Consider the following 13,022-nt stretch of genomic DNA (forward strand, 5'->3'; position numbering starts at 1 on the left):
GAGTAGCCCCCGCTCGCCGCAACTAGAGAAAGCCCGCGGGCAGCAACGAAGACCCAGCGCAGCCAAAAATAAATAAATAAATAAATAAATAAATTTAAAAAATAAATAAAATAGCAAAAGGACTAGCTGATGTTTGCATATTGCTGGTTTCACAGTATGCAGCTTGGAGACAATATAATATAATGATGTTGTGTCATAATTATGATTTGGAGATATTCCAAGGTGATAATAGTAATAGCTAACATTTACTTGGTGGTTAATACGTGCTAGACTGTGTTTTGAGTGTTTTACAGGTACTAACTCATTTAATCTCACCACAAGTCTAAGAAGTAATTAGTATTATTATCCCCATTTTATAGTTGGGAAAGCTGAGGCAACAGAGGGGTCAAACTACAAGGTAAGTGGCTGAGCCAAGATTCAAACCCACGCATTTTGGCTGGGAGTCCATTTCCTTAAAGCACTTGATGACCCTGCCTGGAAGTAACCAAGTGGGTAAGATTCTTCACCCCCGACATGCCACAGCTGCAGTGCAGCGGGAAGGGGGATGGTGAATCCACTGCTCACTGCCGAGCTGCAGCCCTCCTTCCCCCAGCTCTCATTGCCCCCTTCCCTAGCTGTGCACCCGCCTGGGTAAGGACAGGAGAGAAAGCAAGCTGCAAAAAGCACCCAGTTCTGTATCTGAAGGGGAAGAGGAGCACATATCAAGGTGGTCTCAGGAAGCTGCTTATTCGGGAAGGGAGGGAAGAAATAAATGAAAAAACGCTGCTTCAGAGTCTTGGTTTTTTTGTTTTGTTTTCATTCTTGGTTTTCACAATCATTAGAGCATTAGACTTGCCTAATTAGAAGCAATGTTTCCCCTACGTTTTTCACCAATTTCATTTCAGTGTGTTCCTGGCTCATCTGTTGATGCAGTGCCAGAAGTGAGCTGCAGAACAGGAGTTACTGGAGATGACAGTGACCATGAGTCCCGAAGGAGGTAACTAATCATTTTTGGTCCTGTCCACTGCTGAGCGCCTTGGTTACAAATGACCTCTAGACAACTGTTCAACCTGGATGGTTCTAAAGGCACCTTGTTGGAGAGAGCGCTGCATGGGACTGGAGTTCTGATTAATGGCCATTTTCTTTTGTCCCGCCTCCTTGTGTTTCCTTAAAATAATACTGGTGTTACAAAAGACTACACAGGGTGTTTCTGTTTAGGTAAAGGCAACTGGTGCCGGGGTGAAACAAAACATAACACAACCACTGCAGCAAAACACAAACACAGAGCAAATCCGTCCTGCTTCACCTCCCCCTGGCCAGGTTCCACATAAGGAAACCCAGCCAGAGGATTTCCCTCGGTTCGCAATGGCTCAGGACAGAAATGTATAAAACTTTGAACAGCACCAGCAGTGACCCAGGGAAGAAATGAATCACAGAAACTTTCAGGGATGTGGCCAGCCTAGAAATCCTCCCACGGGTGTAGGTCTCTGCAGTGGGGGACCTGGAACAGCCAGAAATATACCTTCAGTGTTTGCTCTGCCTGGATCTGGCACATAGAGGCATTCAACCAATCTATGCTTAATTGCAGTGGGTTCTGTTGGAGTGAATGGAATAGTAAAAGGCAGAAGTAGAGATGCTTTTTCCTTTTATTTTGAAATAGTCTAAGAGCACTAATAATAATAGTAGTAATAATAATAATAGTTAACATTGTTTCCTGTGGGCCAGGCCCTGTTCCAAGCAATCTCTCCTTCCCTCAGGGGCGACCTCTATCCTTATTTATAACCCCATAGGTTAGTTGGCAAAGGGAGATGTTTAATAGGGGGGAAATTATCAAAGTTCATCAAGAGTCCTCAGTTTCCCTGACTGCCTCTGTGATCTCTAATTGGCCCAGTTGCTCAGAGGCCCTAACAGCTAAAAGGTAGTAAAGTAAGGAGTCAAGTTCACATTACAAATTGGGCCTCAAAAAATAAAAATGAAATAAAAAAGGTTCATTATTGAGTTCAGCCTCCTTGAGGTCACATCAACCTGATCTACTCCCTTTGTTGTAGAGATCCAGAAGCACCCTTTCAGATCGTGAGGATGGGATGGGAGTGGGGAGGAGGTTGTATCCACCTACCTAAGCAGGTTTGTAAACAAACGACAAACAAAGGGGAGTCCATGGTAGAGTTTTATGTACAGCTAAAAACATCCAAAATGCCTTCTAATACTCAAGAATTATATAAGGTCTATTGTTATGTGTAGAAGCCTCTGAGCCCCCCTTCTAAGAATTCTCCCAGGAGGTTGGGGATTGGGAGTAGCAGCCATGTTGGTAACATGTGGTCCTTCCCCGTGTTGACGGCGGGGACTGGAAGCAGACACCGGACTCAAGGCCAGCCAATTAGATCCTCTCTCCCAGGAATTTATCACTGCAATGAAAGGATGCTAGTTAGCGTGGGCTGGTCTCTTAAACCAAGGACATACAACTCAAGAGCTGTGTTAGTGCACCATAGGCAGCAGAAGCACAGAACACCTGACTGCAGGGAGAAGGAAGCAGATGTGCAGGGAGACAGATGAGGGCCCTGAAGTAAGAGACTGGAGAAGAGGACAGAAGGAGAAAAAGAGACAGCACTGGAGCAAAGTAGCTGATTGGCCTCTGCTGGTTTTCTAATTTAGTTCCTATTCAAACCATCCTGAGACCCAGCTGTGCCTCTTCTTCTGGGGCGCCGTTGGCTACTCTTGAACCTTTATCCTATAACCTCTACTCTTTTGATAATGCTAACTTGAGGGGCTTCTGTTACGTGCTGTTCCGGCTACAATGGCTGTGTAACAAAAACCACCCCAAAATTGAGTGGCTTAAAATAAGAACACTTATTTTGCTTAAAAATCTGCACTCTGAGCAAGGCTTAGCATGGACAGCTTGTTTCCACTACAACTTGGTTTCAGCTGGGGTAGTTTGAAGGCCAGGAGCTGAAATTGTCTAAACTCTTACGTATGCCTGGCCTGGGAAGACTCAAGCAGCTGGGGATTGGAAGAGCTGGAGCTATGTGGAAATCTCTCTGTCCATCTATGGTTTCTTTATCATGGTGGCTTCAAGGTAGATGGATTTTCCCCTGGAGGCTCAGGGCTCCAAAGGTACAGTTCTCAGGGAGAGAGGGCCAGGTGGAAGCCATATCACCTTTTATGACCTAGCTTCCAAAGTCACGAGGTGTTATTTCCACTTCTTCCTATTTGTGGAGGAAGTTACAAAGATCCACCCAGGCTCAGAGGGCCACTGCCTCTCAATGCAGGAATGTTACCATCACATTGTGAGAAGAACATGTGATGTATATTAATGTGGACATCTTTAGAAAATAGAATCAGTCATACTTGTAAACAAAAGAACCTTGATTAACATACGGAATAATCCCAAAAGCTCAAAAAGGTATCAGAGTTCCCATAAGATTATCAGTGTTATGATGGAAAATATCCTGGTTTCTGCATACAGTGAGAATTCTTTCTTTTTCTTCTGAATTAGTGAACATCGAATTTATCCATAGATGGTCTCACTGGGTTCTGCCCAGGAAACAGTATTTTAAAGTTGACTTGTCTCCCTGATTCTGGAACCATCTTGTCCTAAATTTTGCCATATAATTAGATGTGGATTAAGTTCAAATCCCTTGTTGTTTGTAGCAAAAAGTTTCTCGTCATCTTACTTTCAAATGTCATTTGCAAGCATATCCTTTCTTGCTTGGTGAATGAGCTTTTTTCTCCAATTGGACTCTGCTCATACTTTTAATAAATAATCAGGTTTTCAGGGTGCAAAATACTCGAGAGCTGTAAAGTAGGCACTGCTGAAAGATGTGTTAACTCCTTCGGGCCTCCAAGGTGCTATTTCAAATGTTACTGCTTCATATCCCATACTAGAAGCTTGAACCTTATCGATGGCCTTTCTTTGTGTGTGTAGAGGGTGAAGGCTAGGAAAGGAAGAGTCGGTGACCTGGAACGGGGAGCTGAATTAACTCTTTCAGCAAGGCTTAAAAGAAAAGATTTTAGTCTTTTATAAACTCTAAAAGATACTGAAGCTTCCAGAATAAATCAGTACCTAAGATAGTGTTATTAGATGTAATAATTACTGGAATGATAAAATCCTTGTTGATGCTAACTGAAAATAGGTATGTTCTATACTTACTTTATAACAGCATTTCCAGTACTGTCCTAGAATGAAGTTAACTATAAAAATATGCACATTCTGATTACATATAGAAAACTTCAAATTGTCATCTTTTTATTATTAATAAAGTTGACTCAGGTTTGTACAAAATTCTTCAATTTATGGGTTCAGCCTGTTGTTTGATATGTGGAATAAAAAGATAAGACCAGGGGCTTCCCTGGTGGCGCAGTGGTTGGGAGTCCGCCTGCCGATGCAGGGGACACGGGTTCGTGCCCCGGTGCGGGAGGATCCCACATGCCGCGGAGCGGCTGGGCCCGTGAGCCATGGCCGCTGAGCCTGCGTGTCCGGAGCCTGTGCTCCACAGCGGGAGAGGCCACAGCGGTGAGAGGCCCGCGTACCGCAAAAAAAAAAAAAAAAAAAAAAAAAAAGATAAGACCATTGATGGCAAGTTTTCAAAATTCTACCTATAATAAGTGAATATGCATGAATATAGGGCCAGCCTGAATAATAGGTATATTTTGGATTTTGTACAACTAGTGGTCTGGTAAATATTTAACAACCGGCTTATCCAAGGCTGGGAGTAGGAGGGTCTTGACTTACAGCATTTGCCGATTTCTGTGATGTAAATATTTCCACCATAGCTGATGTCATGCTCCCAACATGGCATCACCGAATGCAGAATTGGGAGGAGACATGTTCAGTTGGCTCTTCTGAGCTGTATGAGCCAGTCCTGCACACCACTGATTACAATTATGGGAAAGCCAGTTGGATGACTCCTGGATAAACCTTGTTATAATACTACGGGGATAATAAGAACTTACTGTATAGCACAGGGAACTCTACTCAATACTCTGTAATGACCTATATGGGAAAAGAATCTAAAAAGTGGATATATGTCTGTGTATAACTGATTCACTTTGCTGTACAGCAGAAACTAACACAACATTGTAAATCAACTATACTCCAATAAAAATTAATTTTAAAAAATACTAGGGGGAGGGGCTTCCCTGGTGGCACAGTGGTTAAGTATCCGCCTGCCAATGCAGGGGACACGTGCTCGAGCCCAGGTCCAAGAAGATCCCACATGCTGCGGAGCAGCTAAGCCTGTGCGCCACAACTACTGAGCCTGTGCTCTAGAGCCCACGGGCCCCAACTGCTGAAGCCCGTGTGCCTAGAGCCCATGCTCCGCAATAAGAGAAGCCACTGCTATGAGAAGCCCACGCACCACAATGAAGAGTAGCCCCCACTCGCCACAACTAGAGAAAGCCTATGCGTAGCAACGAAGACCCAATGCAGTCAAAAATGAAATAAATAAATAAATTAAAAAAAAACTAGGGGGAATAAAAGACAAATTTTAGGTGGCAAGATCTGCAGCAGAGACATTTAATGCCCATCGGCTCTCCATTTACTCCCCCACATTTCTCACTGACCAGTGGCCTGGGGACAGAGATGGAAGCATTTAAAAGTTGGTATGCAACCAGCAGCCCTCTCTTTCCTTGCCACTGCACCACTCCAATAAAGGAGGTCACATGTTACCAGTGGTGCAGATACAAGATGGGAGAACCTGTATCAACATGGTTCCATGAATGTCTGTGTGGAGCTCAACCCCTTTACACCAACACTGGATGTGCACCATGCTTCAGTGAGCGATGCCCAGCAAGCCATCCCATACAGAATGGCTTAAGACAACAATTTATTGTTTTATCTCCCATTTCTGTGTGTTGGTTAGGCTCCACTGGGCATTTCTTCTGCTCTTCTCACTTAGGGTCTCATGTGGTTGTAGTCAAAATGGTGGCTGGGGCTGGAGACCTTGGAAAGCTTGACTGGGATTGAACTGAGGATGGCCTCTTTGCTGAGGTCTGGCACCTAAGTGCTCCTCCACATGGAGTCTCATTCTCCAGCCATCTGCACGTGGCCTCTCTTTGGCAGTGGCAGTGGCAGTCAGACTTCTTATATCATGAGTGACTTCAAATGCAGAGGCTGTCAAGATTTCCTAAGGCTTCTGCTCCATTTTCTTGGTTAAAGTGAGTCATGGGATCAGCAAAGAGACAGACTGGGAGGTGACTAGACAAGGGTGTGACTACCAGGAGGTAAGAGTCATTGGGAGCCCTCTTTGGAGACTAGCTACCACATACCACAAGTAAGAATTAAGCCTTTGATATGTTAAGCCACTTAGATTTCAGGGTTAATTTGTTCCCTTGGCAAAACCTAATCTGACTGGTCCAGAAATTGGTACTGAATTAGTGAAGATAAGATAGACGGTGCTGCAAAAATAAACCCCTAAATCTTAGCAGCTTAACACATGGGCCTCTGGGTGTCTTATGGCTCTCTAGGACTGTTGCCTTCCAATGATGACTCAGGGGTCTCGGTTACCAAAGTGATGACTCAGGCCACTTGCATTTTGTTGGTGCACCATCTGGAACATGTGGCTCCCAGCTCACCTGGGCAGGAGGAAAGAGGACAAGGGGAACTCATGGCTCTTAAGTACCTATTGGCGAGAACTAGTCATATGCCTCTTGCCCCAACTGTAAGGAGGCTGGAAAATTTGGGGGAGCACATGGATATTTGGTGATTAATAAATATCTCTGCCATAAAGTTATATGGAGCTCTTCGCCTCTTTCATTTTTCCTACCTTCTCACCTCACCCTCTATAAAAAATTTAAGAAAAAGAGAGAGTTGGGGGCAGGAGAGGGAGATAGGAAGGAAGGAAACAGCAAGGAAGGGAGGGAAAGAAGGAAGCAGGGAGGGAGGGGTGGAAGAATACCAGAAAGAATTTATAGGATGCAAATACAACGACTAAACTATTAACAAAACTATTAACAAGTACTGCTAAACAAAATCTATTAAAAAATAACTAATAGCAAAGGCTTTCACTGTGTTTTTAGCTGTTTTTTTTTTCCTTTTAATCAGCAATGATAAGGAAACTAAACCAGATTAAGTGCTATCTTATTGGAGATACAAAGGCAAACAAAGGGAAAGAAGTGATTGAAGAGCACTTCAGAAAGCTCAGTACCTTCAAATCAGCAGGGCCTGATTACTCACATCCAACGGCGCTTAAGGAATTGGCAACTGTAATTGCAGGACCACCAGCCTTTATTTTAGAAAAGGAAGGTTGGACAGGAGAAGGTCCTGACAAGTAGAATCTGCAGATGGAGTATCGTTGTTTTTTTTTTTTTTTCAACAGAGAAAAGCACAACTGTAGTAATTATAGACTCTTCAGCTTATCTTGGATACCTGGGAAGATACAAGAACAAATCATCAAACAATCAATTTGCAACCATCTAAAAGAGCACAAGGTACTGCGTAGTAATCAACATGATTTTGTGAAGCACAAATTATGCCAGACCAATTTAATTTTACCAAGAGAGGATGATGAGCCTGATGCCTGATGCAAGAGGAGAAAGCAGTACCTACAGTTGGACTTCAGTAAGGTTTTTTTGTTTGTTTTCTTTTCTTTTTTTATTCCATCCCCTGACATTTTCAGCATCAACTCTCCAAGAGGATGCTACCTAGATCAACAATTGGGCGGGCACGACTCTGGATGAGGCACTCAGCGTGATAAAAACAAAGATTCTGCTCCAGGTTGACATAGTTATTAGTAATAGTTATTGTTATTTTAATCAGTTGATGTGGACAAAGAAGATGACAGAGGTAAAGAAGATGTTGAGATACAAATAACATTCTCTACTACAGAGGGGAAGTATGAGAGAGAAAAGAGGAGATATAAAAACCAATCTAAGAAATCCAGCAGCTAAATAATATGGGATCCAGGAAAGGAGAACAGAGAAAATGGCAAAAGGGAAATTAATAGAGAAATTATATAAGAAAATTTCCCAGGAAAGGACATACATGTTTACATTAAAAGAGCCCACTGAGGGCTTCCCTGGTGGCGCAGTGGTTGAGAGTCCGCCTGCCGATGCAGGGGACGCGGGATCGTGCCCCGGTCCGGGAAGATCCCACATGCCGCGGAGCGGCTGGGCCCATGAGCCATGGCCACTGAGCCTGCACGTCCGGAACCTGTGCTCCGCAACGGGAGAGGCCACAGCGGTGAGAGGCCTGTGTACCACCAAAAAAAAAAAAAAAAAAAAACCCACTTAGGGCCAAGTACAGTAGATGGGGAAAATAAGCCACTTGGATACAACATTGTAAAAATTTAGAACTCTAAGAATAAATGAAATTTGTAAAAGTTTCCAGAGGGAAAAATTAGGCCACCTACAGAGGAATGAAAATTGAGCAGCCAAATTCTCATTAACCTCTCTGGCTGCTAGAAGATAATAGAGTGGCCCTTTCAATTCTGGGGGAAATTGAATTTAAAAATAATTTCTGTATTCAGCCAACCTATCATTCAAAGAGTAGAATATAGGCGTTTCACATAAACCAGCACTTGGAAAGTTTACTTCTCAGACTCCTTTCTTAAGAAGTTACTTGAATATGTATTCCAGCAGAATGAGGATATTATCCAAGAAAGAAGAAGGCGAGGGTCCTAATATTGGAAACAGAAGTAGAGTATAATACAAAGTCTTCCAGTTTAGAGCAGGAGAATGAAGAGCTCCAAAGGTAAGGACTCTTGGGCAGAAGAGAACTCCCTGCAGCTCATGGTGTGATTGAGGGAACAAAAAATAAAAAGAAACAAAAAACAGAAAAGACTTGAGTGTTATGATAAAGTATATATTTAGACAATAAAAATGACAGGCAATTAAGAACTCCAGAAAAAAACAAAAAGCTAACTGAGAATGTTATGGTCCAATTTTGAAGAAGAAGAATATGTATGATTTTCAATAATATAGAGACTGTTAGAGAAAAACTAGTACATGGTGTTAAAACATTTATCCTTTGAGTAGGTGAGGAGTTATGACAGTGCCCTCATAGAAAAGGAAGTGGCAATCCTAACATGCTCCTTAGCTTGGCAGTGCACAATGTTGATGTAGTCTTAATAATGTAAGTACTTTGGCTTTAAACTCTTGCAGTCAATGGACAGAGTAAGGAAGATCTTGGCTATGTTACAGAAAAAAGAGGCAAACATTAATCTTCATAATATGAAAGTATAGCTGACCGAAGGTGGGAAGTGCAAAATGAAGGAAATACGAAGAGAAGAATACTATCACTGACACCCTCAACTTCTATAATGAGAAGTCAAGATACTCAGGTTTTCAGAATGAGAAATTGAGGCATAACATAATATTTAAAGTTACAAGGGTAACCACAACAAAATTTAAAAATAATGATATAACTACCCCAAACTGGGAGGAGTTGGGAGGAAGAAGAAGATAACATAAATGAGCTAAATGCTTATCTTTTGTAACTGGAGGCCATCCATAACCAAGAAATTGAAAAGAGGAATCACATATTCAAAGAATGTATAATTCATGAGTGATTTTTCATAGGCATACGTTGAAGGTCGTGGGCACAATCTCAGAGCACAGGTATCAACAATCTCTATAGCTTAAGGACACATTATGGTGTTGATGATCTTGCAGCCATGACATTTTTTCCCATTCCATTATCCATGCCCCGTTATAAGATTATACTTGCAAACTTAAAGCCCTATCTGCTTTAATGCTTTTTAAGTTTTTCTCAGAATTATCTCTAATATTTCACAGAGTACTCTCTCCAAAATTAATAGCATGGTATATGGCCATGTGGCCTCTTTATGGTATTTTATTATATCTAATTTCTGTTCCCCAAGAATATATTCTCAGAATTAGGGTTTTACCTCCACTGGATGAAAACTTAGATGACCTTGTTATAGGAGAAAAACTATTTTAATATTATAACTCTAAAAATTAAAATAATACAAAAGTCACTTGAATCACTTCTAGATGTTCCTGTGCATTTAAGTAGCAGCATGTTAACAAGCGCCTGTTAAATGATGGCAGATGCAAGTAGAACTCTGCTGTAACTTCATAATTGAGGTCCAAAAAATTCAGTCGTGTAATGTGTGGGACCCACTTAGTGCAGAGTTCATGAAATGACCAGTGTGAACTGGCTCCAGGAGGACAGGAGCCAGTCACCAAACTCGGCATATCCAAATTTCCATTATCAAAGAGTGTGTAATTACAAGCTCCACTGTATTTCTGATTACTGGCTAGAGTGGCATGCCACATAGCCACACACGTAAACTCAGTTGCCATACACACTGCCTACTAGCTTTAAATTATGCAATTCTTTTTTTTTTTTTTTTTTTTTTTTGTGGTACGTGGGCCTCTCATTGTTGTGGCCTCTCCCATTGCGGAGCACAGGCTCTGGACATGCAGGCTTAGTGGCCATGGCTCATGGGCCCAGCCGCTCCGCGGCATGTGGGATCTTCCCGGACAGGGGCATGAACCCTTGTCCCCTGCATCGGCAGGTGGACTCTCAACCACTGCGCCACCAGGGAAGCCCTAAATTATGCAATTCTTTATTACTCTTGGCAAGAGTTAAACTATTTCAAATTTCACACGAAATTGGTACTTACCTAATAGGCCAATTACACTATTTCAAATATTCATTATTCTAATTTATCTACAACATGAGTATATTGTAAAAGAGCGGTATTTACTTTTTTAAATTAGGGCAAATCGGGGGTGTTTGCAACCAGAAGAGCTAAAAGCAAAAATCTTTAAAACAGTGTTCACAAGAGGTGGAATTAGGGTTGGGTAGGGATCATCATAAGCTTCTCTGTATCATTTCTTGTATACTGTTTAACTTACTGTAAGGTGTATTTACTACTCTAACACAGTAAGTATTATATTATAGTAATTAGTTTCATAAAAACAGTAACGGTTGCCGCTCTTAATATTTCTCAGTGACTGGTCCCTGCAATACTTGTTAAAAATGCAGAATCCCTGGTTCCAAACACAGTCCCAGTGAATATGACCCCCTCTACTGGGGCCCAGGAATCTGCATTGGAACCAGTGGTTTAGACCCAGATCTTACTAAAGGATCACTTGTATGTCTTCTTCAAGCATATTTCAGGATTGAACTTCTTGTGAAACCATCACATGCTGCATTGCCTTCTGTGGTGTTTACCATATCCCAGCATCCTTCCTTCCATTTCTGTACCACTAAAATGAAGAAAAAAAACCAAAACGACCTCACTGTCTCTCTCTTTTGGTGTATGATATTATCTAGGGGAACAGCAGTTCTTTTCAAGGTCCTTTAAGCTGTGCAACCTCTTGAACATGGAACAGCTAAGAAAATCTCAGTTTTAAAATTCATGACAATGGCTGGTTTCTTAATTATGTAAGGAGAAAGATTTTGAGACTGTCTTTGTATCTTATTTTGGTGCTAATCATTTTTTCTCATTCCCATGACTACAGGAATATTGATCTCAGCGTTACTTTGACCATTAATGAATTATGATGGCAATAAGCAGAGACGCACACCTCCAGCCTCCTGGGAGCTTAATCTTCTGCTACAGCGTTTGCATTTGTAAGTCAGCACCTGTGTGATCCATATTCTAACTATTTGTTATTTCTCCTTTAATTACATATTGGTGGTGGTCCATCTGTAGCCTGAGAGCAACCAACTGGAGACTCAAAGAAATTATTAAAGTATTAACTTTAAACCAGAAGGCCAAAAGGAAACATATTGGGTTTGTTCCTACCCATTCCAGAATGATGTTTCAGGAACGGTTATTCCCTTTCATGTCAAGGAAACTTGGGTCTAAAAAGTTAGTACAGAACTTTTACCTTCAGAGAAGTTTTCACCTTAAATATTTCCTGTATCACCAGTATTTCTGTTAGCATCAGCTTTACCTCATCTGTCAAATACCATTTTGTTTGGCAGGTGATACATTTTAAATCCTGTACTTCCTACTTGGTCCTGATCAGTCACTCAAGTCGGGGTTTAGGGAATTGTAGATGGTCAAGTCAGTCCCCGAAAACTTTTCCTTTTAGCATTTTGGCAACTTTTTATTTTGACATAATTTCAAATATCTATAAAAGTTTCAAGAATTGTACAAGAAATCCCCTTTACTGAGATTCATATTTATATCTTGCCCCATTTACTACCTCTCTTTCTATGAATCTGTCTATATTGCACACTCTCTTTCTTTCCTGACCCATTTGAGAGTAAGTTGAAGACGTTGTACCCCTTTACCCTGAAATATTTTGTTATTTTCCTAAGAATAACATTCTTCTTAATAACCATGGTTTTATCAAAATCAGGTATTTTAATAATATAAACCACAGTCCAAATTTAAATTCAGATTTTCTCAATTGTCCCAATGATGTCCCAATAATTAGTTGTAAGCTGATTTTTTCCCCAGACCAGGATGTAATCCAGGATTGTGCATTGTACTGAGTTGTAATATCTGCTTTGTTTCCTTTAATCTGGAAAAGTTTCTGAGCCTTTGTCTTAACTTCACATTTTTTAAAGAGGGCAGATCAATACTCCATTTTTTTTGCTTTGTCTTTCTTTTTTGGGGGGGTGGGGGGAAGACTCTTCATTCTGGGTTTGACTAGGATGTCCTCATGTTTAGACTTGGGTTATGTATTTTTGGTGGAGATACCATTGAGGTGAGGTCCTGTCCTTGTCGGTGTACCATATCGGGGGTACCCAGTGGCCATTTGTGATGTTAACGTTGATCACTTGGTTCAGGTGCTTACTCCACTGTAAAGTTACAGCTTTTCTCTTTGTAAATTACAAGTGTTTTGTGGGGAAATCTTTTGAGACTGTGTCAATATCCTGTTTATAAAATTTTTTCTGACTACTTTGCACTGATTGATGATGTTCTAACTCCATCATTCCTTCTAGATTTATTAGTTGGCATTTTGCTGTAAGGAAGAGCTTTCCTTCTCTGCATTTACTTTTTTTGCTTATTTAAGTCTGAACTCATGGATTCTTAGGTTATTCAGTGGGTTATAATCTATTTCTGTCCTTTTTAATTTTGATGCTTAAATTTTCTCAAATTTGGCCAGTGACAGCCCCTTCA

General features: G+C 41.3%; 1 long non-coding RNA gene across 1 annotated transcript in view; it reads left to right on the forward strand.

Moving 5' to 3' along the window:
* The window catches only part of LOC307055145, a 68,362-nt gene that overhangs the window by 28,671 nt on the left and 26,669 nt on the right, over nucleotides 1–13,022 (forward strand). The window contains exons 2-3 of the long non-coding RNA XR_013810968.1: nucleotides 885–976; nucleotides 11,407–11,518. This is a non-coding gene — a long non-coding RNA (uncharacterized lncRNA). The remainder of the gene's footprint in view (nucleotides 1–884; nucleotides 977–11,406; nucleotides 11,519–13,022) is intronic.

This window comes from Hyperoodon ampullatus (genome assembly GCF_949752795.1).
Source record: "Hyperoodon ampullatus genome assembly, chromosome: 6".
Taxonomy (NCBI): domain Eukaryota; kingdom Metazoa; phylum Chordata; class Mammalia; order Artiodactyla; family Ziphiidae; genus Hyperoodon; species Hyperoodon ampullatus.